The 16,960-nt window shown below is 37.4% G+C and overlaps 1 protein-coding gene across 1 annotated transcript in view; it reads right to left on the bottom strand.

The window, feature by feature from the left end:
• EYS (eyes shut homolog) overlaps positions 1–16,960 on the bottom strand; it is a gene marked incomplete at its 5' end in the record, with an annotated part of 718,160 nt that overhangs the window by 89,336 nt on the left and 611,864 nt on the right. The gene's annotated exons all lie outside the window — the stretch shown is intronic.

The raw sequence follows: 16,960 nt of genomic DNA, 5'->3' as shown, positions 1-16,960 counted from the left end.
ATCGTGAATGTATAGTGCAGTTATTGCCAGTTAATTACATGTCATTAATAAATCCATAAGCCACTTTGATCCTGGTCTAAACCACATGAATTAAGCAGCTTTTCCCCCATGAGAAATATTAGCAAAAAATTTAGCATAGGTAAAAAACTGACTGTGTATGAAAATTCACATCGAATTTTCTGAACTACATAATTCTGAACATGCACAGACTGTTGTGCTTATATATTTGGGAAGTCTGGAGGTCAAAATGAAAGCACCAGCTAATTTTACACACCGCTTGGAGCCAGGCACTGCTTGAAAGCAAACAATCTGAATTACTGTCTGAGACAACCTAAAGTTTGTCTAAATTGAGAAAATGGATGTAGACAGAAAAAATTGCAAATGTGGACATCCAAGTAATTATCCATATTGCGCTGTGGCAGATTTGTTTCCAGCTGTATCAAATATGGATGAAAGCATTTAATGGGACAAAAATCTTTGAAGTATTGAGTTGGCTAAAACCAGACGCAAAGGTTCACAGTCATGTTCTCTGCAGAATAAAGGAGAGCCCTGCATTAAACTCCTACTTTTCAGACAGAACTAATTGGTTATTACTTAAGAATTCTGTTCTTTTCTGATTACTGGAAAAATCACCCCCCTTTTCTTTCTTCTGTTTCTCAAAACAGAAAGAATAAGGCAAACATAATGCTATTTACCAGTAGCTATGGCGACTGCTTGTAGGAAAGGGTAATATGTTCACAAAGGAGAAAAAAGAAAGATCCTCACTATCTCGTCCTTAGACTAAAATGGAAGCAAACCAAACCAGTTCATTCGTTAATATATGTTTCTTTACTCAAGCAAGCAAAGTGGGAGGGCAAATAACTTCCTACAGTTCAATGCATTAATTGGAAAATTGTTTTAGGAAGAGTGCCTTAACACTTCAGGAATTCTATGCAAAATCATTATATCATCTTTCTCTGCTGAAGATTTGTCTGGCAGCTGACGGCTTTGTAATAATTAACTCCCTCCAGAAAGCAGGATGATAGTGAGGTCAGGAGAGAAAATGTAAATAGGTCATGCAACAGTCAGGATTACTGGCACACTATCTTTATAAATAATTGAATCAAGTAAGTCTCCTGGCTGCAACATATCCTTGTGATGTTGGATTCTTGTTCATATTGATGTGGTTCTGGGACACAATATTGATTTAATCATCCTTTCCTATTAGATCAGTGTTGAGAAAACATGCTGGTTTTCTCTTCTCTACATGTCCATTCCAAAACAGGGAGATCTGAAAGTGTTTGTTTGCAATTGCCCTCTCTGTTTGTGCTGCACTTATTTAGAAGCCAATTTTAAGCTGGAGTACCAAAGTGCTGTACTACTTAATCACGAGCTACTATACATTCAGCTAACATTGGGTTCTAAGGGACACATCAAGCCATTTTATTTCACCAACATTAAATACATATTAATGTCTAAAATATTGAAAGACAAATGTGACAGAATTGACTTTATATTAGTTTAGAGCTTACAGTCTTTCTCTGCTGTTATTAATCAGGCCTGTGTGGATCACTTAAGTCATTCTGTTGTAAGGGAGGCAAAGTTGTCTCAAGATGAAAAGACTATTTTTTATCTCAAAGGATGAATTCCTAGACTTCTCAGAAACACATACACTTATCTATGCCTGCTATCACTAGAGGTAGAGCAGGTTTTGCCCTTTTCTTTGTCTCAGAAGTGAGAAGCAAGTGGATTTCTTTTTTCCCTAGTTTTACTTTACACTGACATCCATAGTGATACACGCTGGTAGCAGCAAGCCAGTGACACCACAGCAATTTCTCTCCTACAGAGTCATTCATCCAGCAGTTTGAAATGACTCAAACAGCACTTTGGTGCTCTGTTTTCCATCTCTTTTTATACCACCCTAGCTCTCCCCTTATACTGTCTATGCTTTGCTTTAAAGAATAATAAAGGCAAAGTTAGACAAATTTTTAATCCCTGGCACTGCAGTGTTTTTGCTGGCTCTGCGCCCCCACACCCAGTCTTTACCTTCTGTCTATAGAAACCACTTAATAAGTTCAGGACATTTTTATGCATGCTTCTGACTGCAGGTCCTTCATTGATTTCTAAAGATGATCCAGCTGAGTACAGCAATGAAACAAGCACCTTAAGAACTTTTATTAGGGTATAAATGAGACACTGTTTCTCAGATTTCCCTCCTGTTGTTTTCTGTTCAGTTCTATAATGCAGATCAATACAATCCAGAGTTATCTTGGGTGAACAAAAAGTTGTTGAATGTATCCAGCTGTGGGCTTGATTAGATTTTCACTTCACTGGTATAAATCAGAGTAGCTTCACGTAAGGCAAGGGAATCTCAGCTCTCTGAAATGGTGTAAGCTGAGACGTAAATGAGAACCAAACTCCATTTTCTTTCATGTGTTCTGCTAGCAGTGTCAGCTCAAAATCATGTGTCAGAGGATGAAGCTTTACATGTAAAAACTGAATTGTACTATTACTAATTATTAATGATTACAGCAATTGGGCAGAGAGAAATATACCCATAACATTTGCTGGAAAGAAAGATAATTGGAGATGCTGCCTCAAAGAATTTGCACTTCTGCTTCTGTGACTCAGATGTCAGTTCATAATTCCTGCTTGAGGAAAGGTAGGTGTTTGGAAGAAAGGCTGGTTACAGGCATAACTTAGCTCAAACAAAAGGCAGCTCTGATGGATGGCTTGAATATGTTGATTCTCTCTTTTTAACAGCACAACGTGTTCCTGTTTTTTCTGAGGTTCATTCTGCATTCAAAAATGAAATAAAAGTCTCAAGCTTAATTCCTTTTTATAAATAAATTATATGTAAACACAGTATAAAAATATTTTCTTTGCTTTAAGTGAAAATAAGATAGCAGTGCTATGCAGGCTTTTGCCTATGTGCTTATACACTTCACTGCGCAGGATACCTTCACGAACATAGCATTTCTACTAAAATACATCATTCACTAAATCTCACTGGAACTACTTACATAAGGAATCCTTTTGGGAGTGAAGTAGCTTGATTGGCCCACATAGAGCACTCTTCTTCAATGTAGCATAGAAAGGGAAATGAAATCAGGAAGAGCATAGAAAAAAACTCCTCAGATACCACAGCAATAAGTGAAAAAACAGGATACACTCGGATGGAAATAAACAACGACAATCTCCCCTCCTTCCCGTGCACACAGAATTTTTTATGCAAATATTTACTGGGTAAGCAGTACAATTATCAGAAGAAGTTAGCAGTCCTGAATTTTACTTACTGAAGAAGATATTGCAAATAACTGCAATGAAGCACAGAACAAAAAAAAGGCGGGGGCATACACAGAAAATGGCGCACCACTGCTGGGCATTATTATTCCTATTCTCCTGAGGTCTTAATTTAAAATGTGCTTTTTTTTTTTTTTTTTTGAAGTGCAGAGATAAAAATGCAGAGGGGAGAAGGGACAGAGGTTACAGGAGACAAAGAACATTGAAAGCCTTTAAAAATAGGTGCAACACACAAAAACACGATGACCAAATAGGCCCCAGCACAACAGTCATTTTTTAATTATTTATTTATAAATCTAATGGTGTTTCAAATGCAGGCTGGCATAAGGATTCTCAGAAGTGGAGTATTTTTCTCCTCTCTATGAAATTTAAACATTTTTGCCAAGCTACTGCCAGTAGGAAGGTGCTTTTATGAGAAGCAAATTGCTTGAATATGCTACTGGGGGATTTACTTTCTCTGTAGCCCTATTTTTAGTTAAATGCCATAAAATGCTGGCAAAACCCAATTACTACCAGCTTGGAAAAGTTCTCCTTTAGCTCACCTTTAAGATCTACTGCATTCTGTCCAGAGGGGTTTCAGTACAAGGTCCATTTCTCTAGCTGTGAGTGGGTGACATTCCAGCTCTAGGTGGCAGTAACCTATAGCTCTTCCATTTCAGAGTCTAGCAGAGGATTAAAATCAGCCCAGGCACAGAGAGCAGTGTTTCACTTCGATATAGCAGAAACAAAATGCAACTAATTAGGATTTCTCACAGCCAAGAATTCCATGGTTTTCCTGGCAAAGAAAAGGAGTTTCTGAGGCAAAGAAAATGAGTTTCACCCAGTTACTTAAATCATGATCTCTATTTTTTAATAAATTGTACAAATCGAGTGTTTTTCTTTACCTCAGGTTTTATTTCAGAAAGGGGCTGGTTTACATCCATGGACTCTTCGACAGTGCATAATCAAACAGCTGCAGAGAGAAAAGCTGAAATTTGGTATAAAAATAATCTTCCTCATTTTGTCTCTAATTATGTTTCTGTAAATTGGAGTAATCTGTGTTGAGTGAACTTGGGATGCACTGGGTATATTAGGTTTGCAGCTAAACTTGCAGTGTTCCTGACTAAGGAAAGTTACTTTACAGCTTCCTAGTCCAAGGTGGCAGAATGTGTATGCAATCTCTGTCAAGGACTTGAGAAATATATATAGACAATGTTACTAAAACTGCATATTACCAAGGTTAGCCTACAGAAAATGGCTGCAAAATAAAACATCCAAGAATCAGGAACTACCCAACTGATAATGAAAAAAAAAAAACAAACAAATGCACAAAATATGGACAAAAACATACTGATAAACAAAGTCATCATATACCAATGCATGCCGTTGTACATATGCGTATACAGTTATATAACAATGTACAACTATTTTCTACTATACAAAATACTTTTCCACAGAATGTGGATCAAAAGATGAGGTTTTAACTGCATTAGTTCTAGGCAGAAAAAAAGATAAATTCATTTCAATTACCATTTTGTACTCATTCTGCACCTACCAAGATCTCTCCATGCCCACAAATACCATCTTGTTCATATTAAATCACAGCATTTTATCATCACGTTACAGGACAAAGATCAGCTCATTTTAAAATGAAAGTATTATAACCTCACATCTGCTCTTAAATCATCAACCCAGCTTTAAAGACATGCTTGAAAAGAAGCAAGCAATCGTCCATAAATAAAAAGTGTCCTGATGTTGAGTCCTGCTCCATCCCAGCATTGTCTCATGCCTTGCAGTAGTTCATATGCAAAACATGCTCTCCTACTGATGGAATCCACTTGTCCTTGCTATTAAGTGAAACACAGCAGGACCCAGAGAGCATTTGCTGAAGCTGAAAACCGACTTTATAATTTAGCCTTGAATCTCGAGCTGGCATAACTATCACATTATAAATCTGGATGCTGAGTCTGAACACTTGTAAAGCAAATAAAATAAAATCCTGATTGCTTTGTATTTTTCACTTCAGTTTAAGAATATGTACTAAAATTAGATCTCAATGTTAAAAACATCTTATGTTCATCCACTCAAAGAATTTCAAAGCCTAACAATTAAATCGGTATCTGCCAACAGTAAAACAAATACATGCTGTCTACCTTGCTGTTATTCAAAGCAGGGAAAATATTAAGGATACTCAAAGACTGCACCAGCTTTTAAAATTTGAGTGGCTACATTTGACTAAATGTTAAGAGAGATTCATGTTTATATGTTGCATTGTTGTGCCATGGTTCCAGCAACAGGGACAAATCAAGGAGCCATTTTCCGAGGGCCAGTGCAAAATCCGTCCCCTGTGCCAACTTAGCTTCCAGGGTTTAACTGAAGCTTAAGCAAATTTCACCCTGGGGAAGGCTAGGGTGTGAGGATAGAGACAATCAGAAACTGTGAGAAAGCACCACAAAGAGGGAATGGATCACAGCTCTGCTTCTGTGCATTTTCTGGGACAGTAGGTGGCATGAGACGAAGGGAAATTCCAACCCTTCGGCTGTCTTTCATCTTAACTTCTCCATGAAATTTGATTTGGGGAAGGAGGGGGAAAAAAACCTAGCCACCTTTAAAATACCCAATTTATTTGTTAATGGTTGTTAACCACAAATGTTTTTCAGTTCAATTTACCCTCAATTTTTCTATATAGTTTATTCTCTCCACTACATTCATATATTTATCCAGGTAGTGACTCTGTTCCATAGAGTAATATCATGACTTCTAATGAAAAACAAGAAAAAAAGTCTGGATTACATAAAAAGAAACCATGCTGAAAACATGTTTAGCTTCAATTTTAGGTTTTAAATCAATCTCTGATTTTTTTTTTTAAGGTGTGAAGTTCATAATTAATCCCTGAAGGTATCCAGGAAACAACTTAAATCTGGGTTAATGAACTACTGTGCTTGGTTTCCACCCTAGAAATACATTGCACTGTTTCTGCAAATGGTTTACGAGATGGAGAGGTGGATGAATAATTGGACAAGTATGACAACTGAAATATAATGATGATAAACTACCATATTATATGCCACTACAAAAAAAAAAAAAAAAAAAGAATAATTACTGGAAATTCCTCAGCTTACAAATAGTACCAGTCTTTGTGTTTTAGCTGAAGATTTGTATTAAAAATGCTAACAGTTTATAACTCAAAATCCCTTGTTAAGAAGAATTTATTTTAGAATAAAATTTCTGTTACTGATGCCATACCACCTCCCAGCATATTTCTGTGTGACTTTTTTTTGGCTTTTCCAGACTCTGCTTTGTATAATTATGAAGAAAATAAATTAAATTAAAGCCATGAATAGTTGCTGGGCAAAGATTGTCATCAAGAAAAATAGAAAAAAATGGCTATTTACAGGACAGCTATTGTGCATCTTGAACAAATGTTGTTCATTTATATTTCATTAACAGTATCACTCTCACTGTACTCAAGATTATGTTCTAATTACCATTATTGTCTGTTGGGGATCTTGCCTATTTCCCTGTTGTTCTCTTACAAATGGTGGGAGACGGAATAAACCCAATTGCCCTTTGCACCCTCCCCAAGAACGTATTATAAAACTCCATAGTATAATGAAGAGATGACAATTACAAATATATGATCAATACATGCTGAAGAACTAGAGCCACCATATGGTAATTAAACTGTCTGAGTGCATATACACATGCATGTGTTCATATATGAACACATACTTAACTCACACTTTCATAATTCCTGATGATTACAGCAAAGATGACGAGATGGTAACTAAGATATGAAACTTCATTCTCTACTAGCAGCCTCAGAGGAAACTTGAAAGAGAAGTCATGGCCACAGCTTCGGAACTGAAGGCTTGCATACCCCTCTGCCATCTTGAGAAAATTCTGGGTTGAGTGTAGACAGGGAGATTCAATTTAAATAACAGTGCAGCATAGAGGAGCCCTTATAACTTGCACTTTGACTAACTGCTTAAAACAATTTTCCTGATTCTGAGTAACTTGTCTCTGTCTGGGACATTTCACCCTGGGAGATGCCTGAAGTTCTCTCTCCAGTTGGACTTTTTCAGAATTTGATTTCATTGCTATTACAACCTATTCTAGTATGAGTGTGAAAAACTACCAGCAGCTCTATATTCTTTCATGTACACACCAAAATAAAATAATTTTTAAAGTAATTTATGTGTTAATATATTTAGAAGTGGCTCACGTGCAGCAATGACTAGGATGTCCAAAAACTGATATTACTATTTCATATGGTCCAATTAAAATAACACAAGCACATTAGAAGACAATAAGAAGAAACAATATGGTCACTTCTGTGTAACTTCCCTTCAGAGCAATGAAATACTTTCTTATCTGACTGTAAAACACCTTACTAGAGCAATGCGAGAAGAGATCTAGTGTAAACACTGACCTCCAAGCCAGATGAATTTTCCAAAGAACACAATAAGGCTAAATTGATGGGCATACAGAGATGACCCGAATACAACAGAACACAGTATCCCTTATTGAACACTGAGGCCTTGTGGAGTAGTACAAATCATGCCTTAACATCTCTGATCTTCTAACTCATAACACTTACGCGCTATCAGTTCTTGAAGTAGCAAAGAAGCCATACCAGCTGTACTCTTATGAGCATCTGAAGTATGTAGTTTAGCAGGGTATGACTGGTGAGTCTGATAATAGTACAAATACAACTATTACAAAGAGAAGCCTGTCCCTAAAGGAAACCCTTCTAAAGCTATTCAGGACTTTTTATTTAGTAATACAGTATTCTAGTCAGGTAACTGAACAGCAATGGTACTGTTTAATGGATAAATGAAATAATAATAATAGATAACTATTACTGGAAATAATTCCATGAGCTTTTACAGTGTTGTTGTGAAATTCAATGATTCTATGATTTTTATTGTTCCACAACTAGACTAGAGCAATGCTAGAAGACTCCATGGATTAAGGAGAATGCCAATGGACTCATAATAGACTTTGTGCAGACCTCTGCTATAAAACCTCATCAAGATAATCTGAGGAAGGTCCTGGTTGAAGGAGAAACAGATTCTTGTTTGAAGGTCTCTATCCTTGTATCTGCTAATGTATTATAGAATCATAGAATCATAGAATATCCTGAGTTGCAAGGGACCCTTAAGGATCATCAAGTCCAACTCTTGATGTTAGAAAGAATCAATCTTTAAGAGTGGTTTTATCATACATGTTCTTGAACAAGACAATCTTTTTTGAACAGGGATGCACTAACTCTCTAGCAAGACACCAGGTAATTCTTAAGTCTATGGATTCTTTACACATAACACACACACCCTTTCACTTAAGAACAATATACAACCTCAATAGGTCTTCCCTAGCAAAAATAAAAACTCAAACCATTTCACTCTTTCACAAGTTTTAAGATTGATAGGTAATCTGAAACAACTGGACTCAATTGTGGGCAAGACTGTCTTTACAAGCATCCCATATATTGACCCACAGAAATAGTCAGCGAGGAAAAACTGAGGGACTAGTGAGCTTACATTTGCCTTTGAATATTCAACTAGACAACTGTAGATAATTGGTACAGGCAGAATATCCCTTCTATTTCTGTCTTTTCTCCTCCCTAAAAGCTAGATTTTGGCTAGGTTTGGCTAGCTAAAAGAAGCCTAATCTAAATGTATTGTATTCATGCACATACAACATATGGACATGCACATAGAGAACTATGAGTATGTGTATGCCACTGTTTGTATTTAGCTGTACATATGATCATAAAGTTGTTTTTTTTTTTTTTTTTTTTATGAAATCCAAAAAAAAAACCACCAACAAACAAAAACCAACAAGGCTTAACAGTCATAAAAACAAAATAAAATCCGGTTTCCTATCTTTCTAAAAATAACTTTTAAAAAGTGAACTGAAATGCTGTCACTGAGAAAGAAATAAAGTAACAAAAAAAATTTCCTAACACTACTATAGCTCATATCCAGACACTCCACATTCAGGCTGAATATTAACCATGTGATTTTCAGTTCTCTATTCAACAAGATGCCAAAGGTGAAGAAGGATTCTCAAAACCATAATCAAAATCTGTTCTCTGAGGTCACCTCAGATAAACTTCACTCTCCATGATAAGCTCCACAAACAGTTATTCAGAACCTTGTTCAATCTCCATTCAACCACACTAGTAAGGACTGAAATGTCATATTTTTTTTCCTCCCTTATGTGATTTTCATTGCTTGAAGTCCAGAAATCTATCATTAGTAGGTAGGTGTGTGCGTTAAGTTAGGAGCAAAGGAATAAATGTTCTAACATATATTACAGATACTGCATTATTCATCTTTCTCAGTACCAGTCTTGTAATTTTATTGTGATATCTTACAGTAAACAGCTAGAGCCTATAATGGTTCCTTATGGAAAACATACACATTTTACTGAAAACATGATCTCTGTGGAATCTTGTGTGACCATTAGTACAAAGAATGTGCACATTTATCATTTTTCATACATCTACTACATGTGATAAACCATATAGCAAACAGTGCCGGCTATACTACTTGTCAGGATTTACAGAGCAGTGAACTTACAAGAATGCACGCGCTACTTCTCTAGTTGGACAAACATGTCTGAACAGTGTTTTGAGTAGTTATACATCCATTTAAACATCTCAGTCACTTTGGAAAAGGATACTATTTGATTCATTTCCCCGATGTTTTAAAGCTACTCCATATAAGATTCCCTTTCTGGAAGCAGTGGTATCACAAATGCCAATTTGGTTGTGTGGTAATCCTTGAAAATGATGTTGCATGTATTTCTGGGAATTGAGTCAAATCATTCCAGAATGATTGCTATTAAAATGATACTAACTGGTATTTCAATAACTACACTAAAATTTGAGCTATTGAAGCTTCTCTGATTTAAATACAATTGAACTGAGATAATATATAAACATCACGTTTAACAAATTTTGTGCACAGCTTGCACATTGTCTGAACAGTGAGGAATTTAAAGTCTATTTATACTTGGATCCTTGCTTTTTCTGCATGCTCTGTTTTCAGCATGTTGCTTTTCACACTAATAGAATACTAAATCTGCAGATCTGAGAACAGAAAAAATTGATTTTTTCCAGACATTTTTAATAGAACCACCACCGTACTGCCTACTTTAAAAACAGAGGAAGGTTTACTCTTTGATCATCTCTTTTTCCAACTTGGTTGCTTGGATTTGGATTTTAATGCTATTATTCAACCAACAGAATTTGTTACTTCAACAATAGTTCTGTCAGAAAATGAGGTTCTGAAGCTAAAAAATTCTGAAAAGTGTACCACATTTTAATCACTGGTAAAAGAGTTGCATATTTTAAAGAAATTTAAGTAGAAATTATGTTGGACTAGGAAAAACAGCAGTCAGGTTCTATTGTACACAACAGTATGTATTACAATATAGTGTTAGTAAAACTGTAGATTAAATTTTCTCTATTGCTTGCCTCTTTGACATTCCCATAAAAGTATGATGTAATAAACGTATGTCCAACAGGATTTTGGTCATTTTAAGAAAACCAATGGTATTCATTCTCCTCAAAAATGATTTGACAGATTTTCTGAGTAAGAGTGGCATTATTTTTCCTAAGATCAGGTGGAACCTGATACAATGAAAAATCTCTCTATCAGAAAAATAAAACAAGTTGGAAGTAAACTTAAATAATATTTTTATTCATCAAAGCCCAATTTGACATCAGCATTAGAAAAAAAAATGAATTTTAAAATGTGAATCTCTTTCATATCTAGCAAACCAGCTACACTAGCTACATAATTTAATAAAATGTACAGGATCCAACAAGTTCAGTCTCCCAAATGAGTCTTCCTAAATAATGGCATGTAGAAGCATGAATTGAAATAGTAATACCATCAGTTGCTGGAGTTGTCAAACGTGTAGGTGAGCACCTTTAGTATTGACAGAGCTAAGCCAAACCCAGCCCTTTGGAAGGAAGCAGAAAGCAGGATATCTTCCTTATGCAAATCAGCATTACTCAGGCACATATAGTGAAAATTCTGTAAAAGTTTAAGGTATGAACAACATATCTGGGTTCAGGAAAAGAATTCATGAATCCCATCTGGAAATCTACTCCTTTTTCTCCAATTTCAAATCTACTTATATAAAAATGAAACCCTTTTTTTTTTTTTTTTTTTTTTTTTGGTTTATCTTTGTGCATGAGTTGAACACAGCAGAACTTAAAATATTATTTCTGAACTTAATATCACAGAATCACAGAATCACAGAATTTCTAGGTTGGAAGAGACCTCAAGGTCATCGAGTCCAACCTCTGACCTAATGCTAACAGTCCCCACTAAACCATATCCCTAAGCTCTACATCTAAACGTCTTTTAAAGACTTCCAGGGATGGTGACTCCACCACTTCCCTGGGCAGCCTGTTCCACTGTCCAACAACCCTTTCAGTAAAGAAGTTCTTCCTAACATCCAACCTAAAACTCCCCTGGCTCAACTTTAGCCCATTCCCCCTCGTCCTGTCACCAGGCACGTGGGAGAACAGACCAACCCCCACCTCACTACAGCCTCCTTTAAGGTATCTGTAGAGAGCAATAAGGTCGCCCCTGAGCCTCCTTTTCTCCAGGCTGAACAAGCCCAGCTCCCTCAGCCGCTCCTCGTAGGACTTGTTCTCCAGGCCCCTCACCAGCTTCGTCGCCCTTCTCTGGACCCGCTCAAGCACCTCGATGTCCTTCTTGTAGCGAGGGGCCCAAAATTGAACACAGTACTCGAGGTGCGGCCTCACCAGAGCTGAGTACAGGGGGACGATCACCTCCCTAGCCTTGCTGGCCACACTGTTTCTGATACAAGCCAGGATGCCGTTGGCCTTCTTGGCCACCTGAGCACACTGCTGGCTCATATTCAGCCGACTATCCACCATCACTCCCAGGTCCTTCTCTGCCTGGCAGCTCTCCAACCACTCCTCTCCCAGTCTGTAGCTCTGCTTGGGGTTATTGCGCCCCAGGTGCAGGACCCGGCACTTGGCCTTGTTGAACTTCATGCAGTTGACCTCAGCCCATCGGTGCAGCCTATCCAGATCCTCCTGCAGAGCTTTCCTACCCTCAAGCAGATCAACACACGCACCTAACTTGGTGTCATCTGCGAACTTACTGAGGGTGCACTCGATGCCCTCGTCCAGCTGGATCCATATGGAGTCAAGTCCAGCCTCCAACTGGACTTGACTCCATGTGGATCCTAATGATATGTAACTAGGATTCATATTCATATATCAAACAACAGCATCAACAAGAAAATGGGAGCTCTGGAAAACATTCTTGCCTGAGTCTCCTAGTCTATAAAAGAGATCTGTAAAAGGATCCTTGTAATATGATCAGTTCTGCTACTTCAAAATATCTGGTTCCTTTCTTACCTTACATCTAAAGCACTGATGGGAGACCTATTAGCAGTTCTAAAAAATTGACCTACAGTACTATTAATGTTACATGGGAGCTGCTTCCATGGTCCCTGCTTTGAGAATAGGAAATAGCTTATTCTCATCTTTACTTCAAAAAAAAAAAAACACCCCACAAATCAGATTTTGTGAGATTGATAATGTAGACCTGTGCTAGAAATCTGAGAAAAACATTTATAAAGGGATAAAAGCTTACCTTTAGATGAATTCCTTCAGCTAAAACCTGACTTGACATGCATTTCTGTCTTATGGGCACAAGGAAGCACAAGAATTATTTCTAGCATATGTCATAGGAAAGATTCAATATTTGAATAACCCCTTTGAAATGGAAAATGAGACGCAAACATAGTCAGAACAACATTTTAGAGTCTCCAAGGTCTTCAGTTTGAGCTCTTTTTCTAAAAAAAAAAAAAAAAAAAAAAAAAAAGTAGCAATCATAACAACTGAGAATATATAGAGAAGAAAGGAACCATGAAATTTGTCAAGTCACTTCACCTACTCTCCTCAATAGCTGCAATATATGGAATTGCATCACTCATCAAGTTCCACTATAAATTTTCTTTTTGCTTAAAATAAAGCTAATTTAAAATTCATTTTATAACTTTCAAAAAGGCATTAAAAACCTTTTCAGATGAAGTTTGGAAAAAACTTCAGACTGATTTTCTCATTCCGTGAATTAGTTCTTTAAAACTTAAGAATAGTATGTTCTTTCAACATGTGGAAAACAGACAGTTTCTGAAATATGATTTAAAATGTGGCCATTCCTATCTGTAGTTGTAAAGGTACACTACTGATGAAATCTACATTTCTGGGGAGGTATTTCTTGCACTTTCAGGGACCAAAACTGAAAATTTGCTTTCCTGGCATAGTTGGTGCATATGGCATTCATCGTGGTTGAAATCTGAAGATAAGTGTCTCTCTATTGAAATTTATTGCTAATTGAGTTTGATTTTTCAGTCTTAGCTAATTGATTAACATTAATGGACCCATCTGCTGCACCAATACATGGGGAACAACAACAGTAAGAAAAATCACTGTGAGAATAGTTTGAGACACTGGAAACATGAGTGTTCGTGGGAGCAATTAACTTTGAGATTGTACTGTGCACTACAAAAAAACAAACTTGTCTATGTTTACATTTTCCTGAGTCTTTATACAATTTAAAACAAATGTATTAATCAACTGCTACTAGCATTGCATCTGACAATTGTCAAACCATTGGTGAAGTAATTTTATGAATTTATTTCCTACACACAGATGTGTCTTCTTAATTAACACTAAGCTTGGTTTGCAACATCTGGCTCACACGAAGAAGGGGCCACACAGAATATTAAGAGCTTCCAAGGTTAATCTTACCATGCCCTTTCCAAACAAGAACTTAAAATAAAATAAACTCTGATTTCACAAAATTAGCCATAGAACTATATGCCACTCAAGTCCTAAATTTACTGAATAGTTGTTATTTTTTCCTCTGAAATAAACCACTCTCTGGAATGCTACATTTAGCATGGATTTAAAGTGCAGTGAAAGAGCTAGTGAACGTGCAAAAGTGCTTCTAAAAGCCACAGGGCATTTACAAATGAAAGAGAATAGTTTTTAAAAACTAACAAAATAACAGTTATGTAAAGAATTATAAATTTAGATTCATACTAAAACTCATTCGATAGAGCATATGTTTAAAACAGAATGGCTTTTGTACTACACACAGATTTTTAGTCAAAATATAAATGGAATTGTGATAACACTTTTTTTTTTTTTATGAAAGCAGAGGGGCTCTTAGAGCATAGATATAACCATATAAGCATAACTTCAAAAGAATAAAAATAACAGGAGATTTTGACTTCCACAATATGATGCATTCATTAATTTCATACTGTGGCAAAATGGTGATTGTGTGGCCCGTCACCATCACCATGGCCCTTCCTGGACACCCTGGGGCAGTGTCTGACCCTTGTCAGGCAAGTAACTTTCATTTAGGAATGACTGTAAAAAATGTTTCTTATGAAACACACCTGCCTATGCAGAGCAGTATGTGTTGACAAGTTCCAGTGCTCATTATAAAACATGGCTGAGTTATTCATTATATAATACTTCATGGCCTTTCAAAAGCAAAAGCTCTAATTAGTCGCCAAGCACCTGAAGAATAACATGCAATAAAAAAAAATCTTTTTTTCTTGCCACTTAACAGTGTAAGTGAAACAACTGACAACATCTGAAACAAGTCAATAATAGTTTCATAAGAGTTGTCAAATCACTGCTTGTTTCATCTGAAAAAAAAAATACAATAAATACAACTAAGTTGTTTCCAGTAATATGTAGACAAATGGATAAAATTAATGGTGGAGATGGGAATATTACTACTATTGACATGGTGGTTTAACATGAATGGGCAGCTCATCACCACCACACCGCTCTCTCACTTCCCTTCCTCAACCCAACAGGGGGAGATAATATGGTGGAAAAATAGGCTCATGGGCTGAGAAAGGGACAGGGAGATCTCTCAACAGTTACTGCCAAGGGATAAACAGACAGCATATGGGAGATAAATGTAATTTATTTCCTATTACTAGCAAGCTAGAGCAGTGAGAAAAACGAAACAAAACAAAACAAAACAAAACAATCACGTTCTCCCCTATCCACCCTCTTCTACCTCCTCCCACCAAGCAGTGCAAGGGAATGGGGGCTGCAGTCCCTGATGCTTTGTGTCTGCCGCTCCTTCACGGTCACTCTCTGCCGCTGCTCCACATGGGGTCCCTCCCACGGGATGTCATCCTTCTCGAACTGAGCCTGCAGGGGCTGCCCACAGGCAGCAGCTCTCCAAGAACTGCTCCCACATGGCTCTGTACCACGGGGTCCATCCCCCAGGAGCAAAAGCAAACTGCTCCAGCACAGGTCCCCCATGGGCAGCAGCTCCCCCCAGACCCCCTGCTCCTGTGTGGGCTCCTCCCCACACGCTGCAGCTCCAGCCCGGGGCCTGCTCCTGCGCGGGCTCTCCACAAGATGTTTTTTTCCCCTTTCTTCAATCTGCTCTCTCAGAGGCCCACCCAGCGTCACTCCCTGGTTTGGCTCTGGCCAGCAGTGGGTCCCTTTTGGAGCCATCTGGAGCTGGATCTGCTCTGACATGGGGCAGCTGCTGGGCTCTGCTCCCAGAGGCCATCCCTGCAGCCCCGTGCTGCTAAAACCTTGCCATGTAAAAACAATAGATTATTTACAGTTTATTATTGCAGTCATAAATATAAAATCATTACCTGAAGATAACAATGTTGTGTAGTCTACATGCACCATTTGAACACTGGAACTGAGATTTTTTTTTTCCATAGAAACTATATACAGAATATCCACCTCTTTTTTCAGTTTTCCTGTTCCACATATAACATGGTGTGAACTACTACAGGGTTCCTTGCAATCTGAATAGTGGTTTATCAACTAGTTTTGAGGATAAAGCAACTAATAAACCATTGTGGAGCTAAGGGAGAGAGTAGTGTCTTTCAGCTTCAAGAAGTATTAAGGAACATTTGTAACTAGGAAGAATGTGATGAGTACTACAGCTCTAAAGTTGATCTGTTTACTATATAGAGTTTGCTAGACTACATACTTGATACATAGATTCCTAAATAGTATTACAAGGAATTGCCTGGAAAGAATTACAGGAAGATTCTATTCTCACAGAATATTTCTGTTCCTTTTGGGAGATGCTTCATTCATTGAAGCAATCAATTCAGGTCTTAAGACAATAGATTTAGAGGAAAAAACTTTGAGGAGTATTCACGCCCACATTAGAGACACTCTGGAGCCAGACCTGACAAGGTTGATCAGGAGGTATAAAAGTCATTATTCTTCCATACCTCCTCAATCTGATGAAAAGCTGTGGAAAATGGGATCAGTAAAGAGAAGAAATGGGTTTCTGACCCTGGCATTGTCAGGCAGAGTCCGTGTAAAATGCCTGCCAGCACCTTGTCACCCTGTTTACATCCAGCACAAAGAAATTGTAGAAGATGGGTACATGACTCATCAAGAGTGAATCTTGTAGATGTGTCACACGCATACCTTTCATCACTTCTCAGAAAAGCAGAAGCAATTTGTTCTCCCCTTAGTTAATTACATGGTATACAGTGATGGAGCTGTATGTGCACATACTGTGGACAAAATGAAGCATCAGGACTTTGGGATGCAGGAATTGCACCTCTGAAGATCCCTATCTATTGACCTATCCAAATGGGACTTCCATATCCTGAGACACAA

This window comes from Aythya marila (genome assembly GCF_965140915.1).
Source record: "Aythya marila genome assembly, chromosome: 3".
Taxonomy (NCBI): Eukaryota; Metazoa; Chordata; class Aves; order Anseriformes; family Anatidae; genus Aythya; species Aythya marila.
Note: the sequence above shows the minus strand (reverse complement) of the source record. Positions and strands in the feature narration are given on the sequence as shown.